This window comes from Lepidochelys kempii, chromosome 9, assembly GCF_965140285.1.
Source record: "Lepidochelys kempii isolate rLepKem1 chromosome 9, rLepKem1.hap1, whole genome shotgun sequence".
NCBI classification, from domain to species: domain Eukaryota; kingdom Metazoa; phylum Chordata; order Testudines; family Cheloniidae; genus Lepidochelys; species Lepidochelys kempii.
The window spans coordinates 5,632,738-5,642,266 of record NC_136388.1 but is presented as its reverse complement, the minus strand read 5'-3'; the positions used below and the strand labels follow the sequence as shown (position 1 = coordinate 5,642,266).

Below are 9,529 nucleotides of genomic sequence, written 5' to 3'. Positions count from 1 at the left end.
ATGGGGAAACTGAGGCACAGATCAATGCTATGACATGCACGAGGCCACAGATGGAGACACTGTCAGAGTGGAAGTAGGACTCAAGGGCTCGTCTGTGGTGTTTATGGAGGTACAAGGAGGCAGCCCAAAGTCTCTTCTGTTCATTAGGGGGTGTATGTTATCTCTAGGGTCCTATGTAACGAGTAATATATTAGGACTGCAGCTTTTATGAATCAATTGCATAAGTCACTTGTCATTCAAGAGTGTAACGTCTTGTTGGCTGGGAAGCTCCGCAACTGATCTCTAATCACCTAAGTGAGGACAGAGCTGCACTGCACTTGAAAGCCGGGGGGTAGATGAAAGTGGGGTGCACGCACTGTTGCTTTTTGGAATATGCTAACACACAGCTATACATGATCTCAGGTCACGGCCAGGCCCAGAGTGTTGTGCTCTCTCTATAAGAGTGGAGATCAATCAATCAATCAAATGATTACACGCCATTTTTAGATTTCAGAGTAACAGCCGTGTTAGTCTGTATTCGCAAAAAGAAAAGGAGTACTTGTGGCACCTTAGAGACTAACCAATTTATTTGAGCATAAGCTTTCGTGAGCTACAGCTCACTTCATGGGCCAGATCATCAGCGAGCGTAAATCGGTGTCGCCCCATTGATGTCAGTGGAGCAATGCCAGTTTGCACCAGCTGAGGATCTGGCTCATGTTGTCGAAGAGAGGTGAATTTTTCACTCTGCTGTGCTTGAGCCATGAAAATTCTCTTAGTGGAAATGTGCTATGGTGACTCTGGGGGTGAATTAATTCTTCCGAAGAAATGGGGGTTTGGGGGGCATCATCCCTTTTTGCTGATTTTCCCTTTAAAAGTAGTTTGGGTGCTTTGGGGGCACTTTTTCTTTTAATCTTCAGCATTTTGATCTGAAGCCTCCTTGTCCGAGACAGACTATAAAAATAAAATGGAAACCAAATAAACCACTCCCAGCCCCAGTTCATTTACCGGGTATGTTTTTTACACCCTCGCTCTCAAGAAATAAAACCATCAGCCCCAACATATAATATTTCAGGTGGCTAAGGAAGAAAAAGACCTTCTGTTTTTAAACAAGGCACCTTTGATTCAGAGGCTGGATTTCATTGAAAGAAATCTAAGGGGTTTAACTTTTACCACCTCTGAGATAAACGCTAACCTTCAGAGCGGGGAACTACTTTCTATGTTTTTTTTGCAAGTGTGAACTGAGGTATGAATGCATAGATTTCAGGCATTGCCTCTCCCTCCTCAGGGGGATCGAATGAAAGGCCTTGCAATTAACAAGACTGTGTTTTAAGGACACAATGCCTTCAGGACGCTGCAAAGCTCCTTGCTGAATGTGCTCGCGGTTTCATTTCAGACAGGAGTAGCACAACACAGGAAATGGGCTTCTGAAGGAAAAGCAAACAGAGTTCACCAGGGAGGAAAAACCAGCGAGGAATTCCAAACTGTTTTATTATCCAGGACACACGCAGCCTAGCTCATTGCAATGGGAATTTAGGATCATGTAAAACATACATTCAGCTTTAAGAAGAGGCATTAGAAAGCTGTTAGATTTCATTGCTCACCGCCTACCTGTGCAGCTGTTATCATTTGCTGAACACCCACGTGCTAGTTCTATACAGGATATGTCTACACCGCAGAACCAGGCGTGACTGCTGCACCGGTCGGCATACCTGTGCTAGCTTTCATCTAGCTAGAGTGGGTAATAACAGTAAAGCAGGGATGGCCACCTCAGTCCAGGCCTGCCTGGTACCCTGGCTCTGTACTCAGCCTGCACTGATGTCTGGTCCACCACATCTTCACTACCATTGTTACCCTTGTCAGCTAGATTAAAGCCTTATGCTACAAGCACACCTGACGGTGTTTGACAACCCGCAGACAAATAAAATAGACAAGGGCTGACGGTGCAGGTCCCCAGTCCTGCAAACATTTCCTGTGGGCGTAACTGAAGGATGGGAGTTGGCCTATGGACTTCAGTGAGAAGCCTCGTGTATTTCAAGTTCAGTTAGAGTATGTTTGCAGGATCAGGGCCTTAGCGGAGAGGTGATGAGACAAAGAAAGAGACACAGGGAGGAAACAGGCCACGCAACAGCACCCAAGACGGGGAGGCCATGGTGCTGGTGGAGAGACTCCCCACTACGGAGGGCTTAGTGAGATCCATGTCAATATAGCGAGGAGAATTCACCTAGGAAATTTGTCTCAGTTCTCTGAGGACAGGACAGAGTGGCACCACATGGATGAGTGAGGAAAAACCTTCTGGGGATGAAAAGACGTAATCCCAGAAGCACCCGTACTGAAGTATTTTCAGATGAGCAAAGAGCCTAAGATCTCAGTCAATAGGCACTCCTGTGGGCCAGGATTATGTGGGTGTTGTACCCCCATCACAGGGCAGCGGCCGGTGTCTCCTGACTCCAGCAGCTATCCTTACAGGGGCCGTGATGGGAACAGGGGTTATAGCTGTAAGATCAGGAGTTGGCTCGGAGCACCCCCTCCCAGCACTCAGGGAGGAACAGGGTGGTCCCAACTTGGGTTGTGACCCCCAGGCTGAGAAGCTGCTGTAGCGAGAGATTTTACATAGTTGCGTGGCCTGCTGACGCTGAGACAACTCTTAAATATTTCCTGCTGGTGCCTATGTATTGCGATTTCACTTCTCCACGGCACGCCCCTGGCAAGTCTCCAGTGTGCGCCAGGCTGTGCCCTGCAGGGCTGTGTTTGTTACAGTGGATATAGCGGTAGGACCTGAAAATGAATCAAGCCCGTTAGGGCTGCAGCAGAGACCTCTGAGTAGCTGTCTAACTTCACCCCCAGCCCTTGGTGACCTGTGCGCGGCGGAAAGAGGCGTAAGGACGGACGGTTTGCTTGAATTTGGGATTTTAGCCCCACGGCTGGCCTTAGTGGTATCTAAACCCCCCTCCATTGTCCATGCTTGGGAGCTGCCAGCTGGCCTCCTGAATCTCAAGGCAGTCATCCCTTAAGCCCTGATGTTTGGACCCTTTCTGTTCTGGCGGGTTGGGCACCTTCATAATGCCAGTGCTAAGCCTGAGCTACAGAATTCTGATCTGGATCTGGGCCTGGCACACCCCCTCCGCCCCCCAGTGTTCTGCAGAGCTCAGAGCTGGGGGCTCAGTCCAGACCTGTCTCATGAGAACAGCTCAGCCTGCTCTTGTGGTGCGGGACGGCCCAGGTGGGGCTTCTGCTGGCAGCTTTTCCCCGAAGTGAAGCACTAATTTGGTTATCAAAGTTCCCCTGCAAAGCAGGCTCCCTGCTTCTGCCCCGGATGGGGACGATTGACTCAGCACTTGTCAAGGGCACCAGAAATCTTTAGGTCAGAGCCTCTCTGTTTAGTCCCGACCAAATGACCCCCCCTTGGTAGTGCCTCAGTGGCCATTTGCCTCAGCTAGCGAGGGCTGAGGCTGGCAGCAGGAGGAACCAAAGCTGAGCCCATCTGGCTTCAGCAGAAAGCATTGCTACACCCAGGGGAGCCCCCCCAGGCAGGTCCCAGGCTCGCACAGCAGAATTCAAGCCCTGTTCACACCTGCACAAAGGCCCACTGGGGGCCATTCAGGTGACAATGACACTTGTGTCAGGTTGAAGCTAGCACAGGATCACTGACAGCAGCACTGGAAATGCCAGCTCCAGTTATAAATAATACTTGGCACTTCTCGAGCCCCTTCCAGTACTGGCACGCAAGGCATGTTGTTGAATTAAGCCTTGCAACCTTCCTCACCTTTACACGACAGGTCAGTATTATTACTCCTGTTTTACAGATGGGGAAACTGAGGCACAGAGGCAGTCCAAGGTCACCCGGGGAGTCTGCAGCACAGCTAGGCTCTGTGTATGGTAATGACTAGACTGTGCTTCCTAACTGCCACTGATCCCAGAGAGGGATGGACACCCACCCCCCACCCCCAGGATTCTGCCTGCAGACTGTACATCCAGACGTGGCTGCCTCTGAGACCCCACCCAGCTCCTCACAGAGAAGGCCAGAAACCCACTGCAGGAAAATGACCATGTGGGTTCAGTGCTGCTGATTCGAATGGATGGTGCGATTTCCTTCCCAACCCACTACCCCAGTGCTGATGGGCAGTTTAAGCCTGGCATGTATGAGCAGAAACCTGTGTTCTCTGGAAACCCTGCTCCGAAAGTGACAGGCGGTTCCTGGCTGAAGTGAAACTGGTGTGCAATGTGTCTGTTCGCTCAGCCACCTGGATGGCCCTCCCCAGCTTGCAGGCCCTCACTTTCTTTCCTGTGCCATATCTCCTGGGAGCAGCTGGTCAGATTCCAGAAGGGGCCCCGAGAAAGTCATCTGCGGGTAACACATGGCCCCCGGAGGAATCATCCAGCCGTATCGCTCTGCTTGCAACTGGGCAGGGCTCGTTATCGGCAGGAGAGTGGGGCTGGATCCAGAGCGCCTAGGAAAAGCACCACTGTTCCCTGGAACTGAGCACACTTGACCCCCACCCCGGCCTGTGGCATGAGGAGATTGTGACGGGTCCTGCAGTTGCTATCACACTGCGGTGCCAGCCGTGGCTGCAGGGAGGCCTCCCTCCGCAGGGCCGGATTCTGCTCTCGCCACAGTGCAAAGCCGGGCGACGCGTCTCTCCCCGGCCCAGCGGGCTCAGAGAGAGGCGGTGGCCAGAGCAGAGCCCTGCATGAGGGAATTCGCTCCCCTCTTGGTCCAAAACAGCCCGACTCAGCGACCGTGGCCCCTCATTTCACACTGTAGGGCCTGGGTGTGCGCAGGGGGCTGAGATCTCAGGCTGCCTCCTTGAGTCTGGAGACGCTGCTGATTTGCTGTTACTGGGTCATTAATAAAATGAGATGACGGGCCCCCAGAGCTCCGCAGAGGGGCTCTGCTCCGCTCTGTGTCAGCAGTGGTGCTAACCCAATAAACAGACTCACTCCAGAGTGACCCTGGCAGGACTGAAAGCAGCAGCTGGCCCTCCGCCCCTCTCTCCGGGAGCTTGTCACTTCCCCGCCAAGTCACCCCCCCGGCCAGCCAGCCAGCCTCCTCCAAGTGCCAGGAGCAGTAAAGGCTGGGGGGGAGGGGGAGATGGCAGAAACCACCTCGCACTGTGGGGTGCCCATCCCGCCTCCAAGCCCGAATCGGGCTGATGGTACCTGTGCATGTTTGGAGGGACCAGCGGGGTGCACTGCGCTCGGAGGCCAGCTTCTGCTGCTCCCTTAGGACTCGGGAGGACACCCCACGTCTCTGTGATCTGTGCAGATGGACTCTGTGCAATGCCAGACGGACTCCCGGGCCAAGTGCCCCCGGTGTAACAACGGCCCCAGTACAATGACATGGGGGTGGGGAGTGGATTTGCATCAACTCCATGTCTCCTGTGACAGCTCGACCCTAGCTCTTGCTCTCGCTCATTGACACTGGATCCCATGGCCAATGCCGCCTGTTACTCCACCCCTGGAGCGAGCCGGTCTGCCAGGCCATCACCCCCCAGCCTTCATCCACACTCGGTTGCCCTAGCGGCTCCCCGTGGCTTTGTAGCTGCCCCGCTGCAGCCCGTCTGACTACAGGGCTGGAGCAGTGTCTCCTCATTCACACTCGGCGGCACGTGGCACATTTGGGGCACTGTCAAAGATGAGCTGGGGTCAGTCTGAATGAACTCCCCTGGCCTAGATGCAGTTACTCTGGATTGGCACCAGTGTAACTAAGACCAGACTTTGGCCCTTTGATGCCAGCTCAGCTCTTGGAAAAGACACCCTGGAGAGTGGGCAAAGCCCTCACAAACCTGCTGCAGGGGGCGGATCGGTTGTTCCACCCTCTGAAATGTCTCTGCCCCTGTGAACTGACGATCAAGCGAGACCCACAGTGGTTTGGCATGAGCAGGTTCCCCTGCCCAAAGCCAGGATCCTAGCCTGACATGATTCCCTTTTGAGGAGTTTGCGGCCATACGGCAGTCTCCTCTGGTCGGAGGTTCACACCTGTACTTGGACAATTCAGTCCTTCGTTGAGAGGGCTCCCAGGTTCCTTGTTCTCGCTGAGGTCTTGCATAGCAGCATCTGTGAGTCAGGCCTCTGCTAGGCTAGGACACTCCATCCCATCCTGGGACAGAAAGACCTGGCCTCGGTTGCATACACCTGCCCCACCTCGGTGCTGGATGACAGCAATGCGATACACCTGGGCATGCAGCCAGCCGCCCTTAGGAAACGCCAGCTTGTCCTCAGAGCTGCAGCTCAGCTCAGGAACACAGGTGCTGCAAGGACATCAGAGCAGGCCACTCCCTAGAATAGAGAGTCAAGTTCAAGGCCTCAGTCCTTAACTTCATGGTGCCCAATGGCCGGGGCCCAGGATGTCTAACGGAGCCAATGAAGAGTGGGGTCGACAACTCTCCACCATCAGGGGACATTTGTCCAGGGGACAGAGCTTCCTTGGGGGCCGGCCCCCGGCTGTGGAACGAACTCCCTCAGGAACTAAGGTGCATCACAAACCTCCCTGCTGCCTGCCCCAAGGACCAGGGGCGTGCTGAAGACGGTGCAACATCACTTAGTCTCACTGCTGAACTTGGCTGATGTGGGGTGAAAATCCCACTGGGCACGGGGCCAGCATCCCACAAGTCCTTCCTGCGCCCCAAAGGCGACAGAGGCGAGGCCAAGTGAGCGAACGGCATGTACTTTACCGACAGTTGGCCGTCCCCGCTCACACCCGCTAACTGACGTGTAACTCACAATGCCAGAGAGCCGCACTGGTGCTGGATGGCCTACGCGTCGCCTGTCCCCCACAAGCAATGCCTGGCTCAGTCCTGGCAAACTCACAGCAGCAAATACGTTGCCTCCACAGAGGACAGCATGGGAGGTCTCCACTGAAAGTGTGTGACTTATCAATGTTCATGATCACAGTGTGATGTGTGTACGGGTAATCGTTAAGAATAAGGTCACTGTACTGAATTTTATGCCCATACAGTCTGAAGGTTAAAAGGAGTCCCCAGGCAGTGATATCACTTGGTGATGGTCTAGTCATGCGGGATGGGGTTGCCGGTGACGTAACATACAGCTCAGTTGTCTACCCTGGCCCCATCCCCGAACAGCCAACGGAAAACCATCAAAGCCAACATCAAAGGCGCGAAACCACTTGGAGGTGAAAAGGAAACGTTGCACCCGACAGAGGGCCCCTTGTGTGTGACTCGGGACGAAAGCCTGTTTCAGTAGCACACCGAGTGGGGAGAGGTCCTCTGCCCCCATTCATGGAGGAGGCAGCTCGCTGAGCGGGGCTGTTCAATGACCATTTGGATCCTGGTTCCCATGAGGCCAGCCAGCTCTGCAACAGCCTGAACGTTGTGGGGAAACCTTTACGAGCTAGGAAAGGGAACTATGGCTAAGTGTAGGGCCTAGTTCGCGGTGGGTGATTTTGTTTTGCATTGTAGCCGTTTGTTTCCATCACTCTCTCTTGTTTCGAGTGGAATCTCCTTAAATAACCCTTTGCTGGTTTCATTACCAGCGTTGAGTGTCCCACAGGAGCTGTGGGCTAAGGTAAAACTGGGGCACGCTGCTCCCCTAGGGGCAGAGGATCTGGGATTTCGGTGATTAGCTGGTGTCAGGGGCTGGGTAGCACAGGGAAGGGATTCAAGGGGATTTGGGGAGTAGGGTCACCCCTTGCTGGCAGGGCTGGGCTGGCCTAGCCCAGAGGAGATTGCTTGAGTGGCTGAAAGGCAGGCGGGGTTAGGGAGCTATCACAAGAGAGATGCCCTCAGGCTGGAGGCAGTTGAGGGAACAGGGTGACTCAGTCCTGGGTACCCCGAGCTCCGTCACACTCCCCACTCCACACGCGCCCCATCGCCAAGTGGGTAACAGAGGCTGGATGCTGCCGGGGGCACCCAGCCTGAGGCTGGGAAGGCTGCGAACCTCTGGCAGGAGACGTCTGGTGAAACCAGCTTAACAACCAACCTACCACTGGGAGCCTGGCCCAGTGAGGGCCCCCCCTCCCTCCCTGCAATTCTGGAGCAATGCCCGGGCTGGGGAAGACGAGGCTGCCTGCCCAGCGCAGAGGAGCTGGAAAGCGGAGTGCGATTCCAGTGCCCGAGGTGCCTCCTCCCTGCCAGCCCCGCCTGCCTGCGCACACGCCCGCCAGCCACTGCAGATAAAGGAAGCTGTTCACTATCGAGACACAGGGCATGTGGGGAGGGAAGGGGGCTGGCAGCAGTTCTGGGGGGGGGGGGTGAGGCAGGAGGTTCATGCCACAGGCTGGATCCTACACCTGCTGAAGTTAATGGGAATTCTCCCTCTGGCTTCCATGGGCCTCGGATCAGGCCCTGCCTGGGCTGGGGCCGTCTGGTGCCTGCAGGCAAAGGGCAAGGCGCGCCCAGCTCCTGCAACCACAAAGCTAAGCCCAGATCCCCCAGCGGCTGCAGGCTGCCCTAGCTGGGCTGCTGTCAGCTGACGCCAGCTGCGGGTCTGGCCCCAAGCCCTTGGCTCCCTAGCGATTACTCTGGTCTCTGTAGCGTTGGCTGCGTGGAACTCGCTGTACCCAGCTCCAGGGATCTGGGTGTGAGGCCCAGTGGGACCCTCCCGCGTGTGTAAGAACAGCCTCTCCAGCTAGCTTCCCTTCCTGCGCAGGGCGACGCCGGGGGGTGGAAGCTTTGCCACCCTCCGGCCCACGGGACACGTGTTGGGCTAATGGGCAGCCAGGTTCTGGTTGGCTCCCGTGCCGTTCCTACGGAGCACGGCTCGCTGGGGCCCGCAGTGTCCCAGGTGTTGCCGGCCCACTGCTTCAGGGTAGCGCTCAGGCCTGCGGAACGGGCCCAACTCATCACAGGACTGGTGAAGCGGCACCTGCTGCCGCGAGATCCTCAGCCCACCTCCAGCGCTGCTGCCACAGCCCACGCCAGGCAGGCCCCCCCGTAAGCTGAGCCCTGCGGGGAGGGAAATGAAACCCAGAACCGGGAACAGAACTGTTGTGATGAACGGGTGGAAACTGCAGCACGCTCCCCGCAATGACTCAGCCCAGGGCACTGGCGACTGGGCCGCTCCTGGCCTGCCACGGCTGCCCCGTCTCTGCCCTACGTGATCAACGGACCCCCCCACCGCGTTGGTGCTCCAGAGCCCCCCCTGGTCCCCCTCAGCCAGAGAGGAGTGGCAGATACGTGACTCAAGCCAATCTCTCTGGCCACCTGGTGCCACCCCGCCCCTGCCTCTGGGGCTGGATGAGCTGCCTATGCAGCTCCCCAGAGCCGGGAGTGAGACACGAGGAGTGCCAGGCAGAGCAGTGCCACGCACTAGCTGCCAGGGACCCGGCGGGGGGGCTGAATTTTGCCCTGCCTGCACTGCAGCTGCTTGAATAATTGACGTAACAAATGTCGAGCTGATTTTCCCATCACGCGCCCAGCTCCATGCCTCGCCCTCTAGCATCGTCCTCCCAAAGGCACCCCCCAGCCAGGGCTTGCAATGCACAAGGGCGGGGTGGTGGGGCGGTGGTCTAGGCAGGCAGAAGCCGGGCAGGGCACCAGCAGAGGGGAGCTGCCCCTGCAGGCCAGCACCAAAATGCCCATCATTCTGAGGTCTT

At 56.1% G+C, this 9,529-nt stretch overlaps 1 long non-coding RNA gene across 1 annotated transcript; it reads left to right on the top strand.

Moving 5' to 3' along the window:
* The first annotated feature begins 2,652 nt into the window (after nt 1–2,652).
* On the top strand, nt 2,653–7,410 carry LOC140917061 (uncharacterized). Its single transcript, XR_012160705.2, has 2 exons — nt 2,653–2,855; nt 3,783–7,410. It is a non-coding gene; the product is annotated as an uncharacterized LOC140917061 (long non-coding RNA).
* Nucleotides 7,411–9,529: the final 2,119 nt, after the last annotated feature.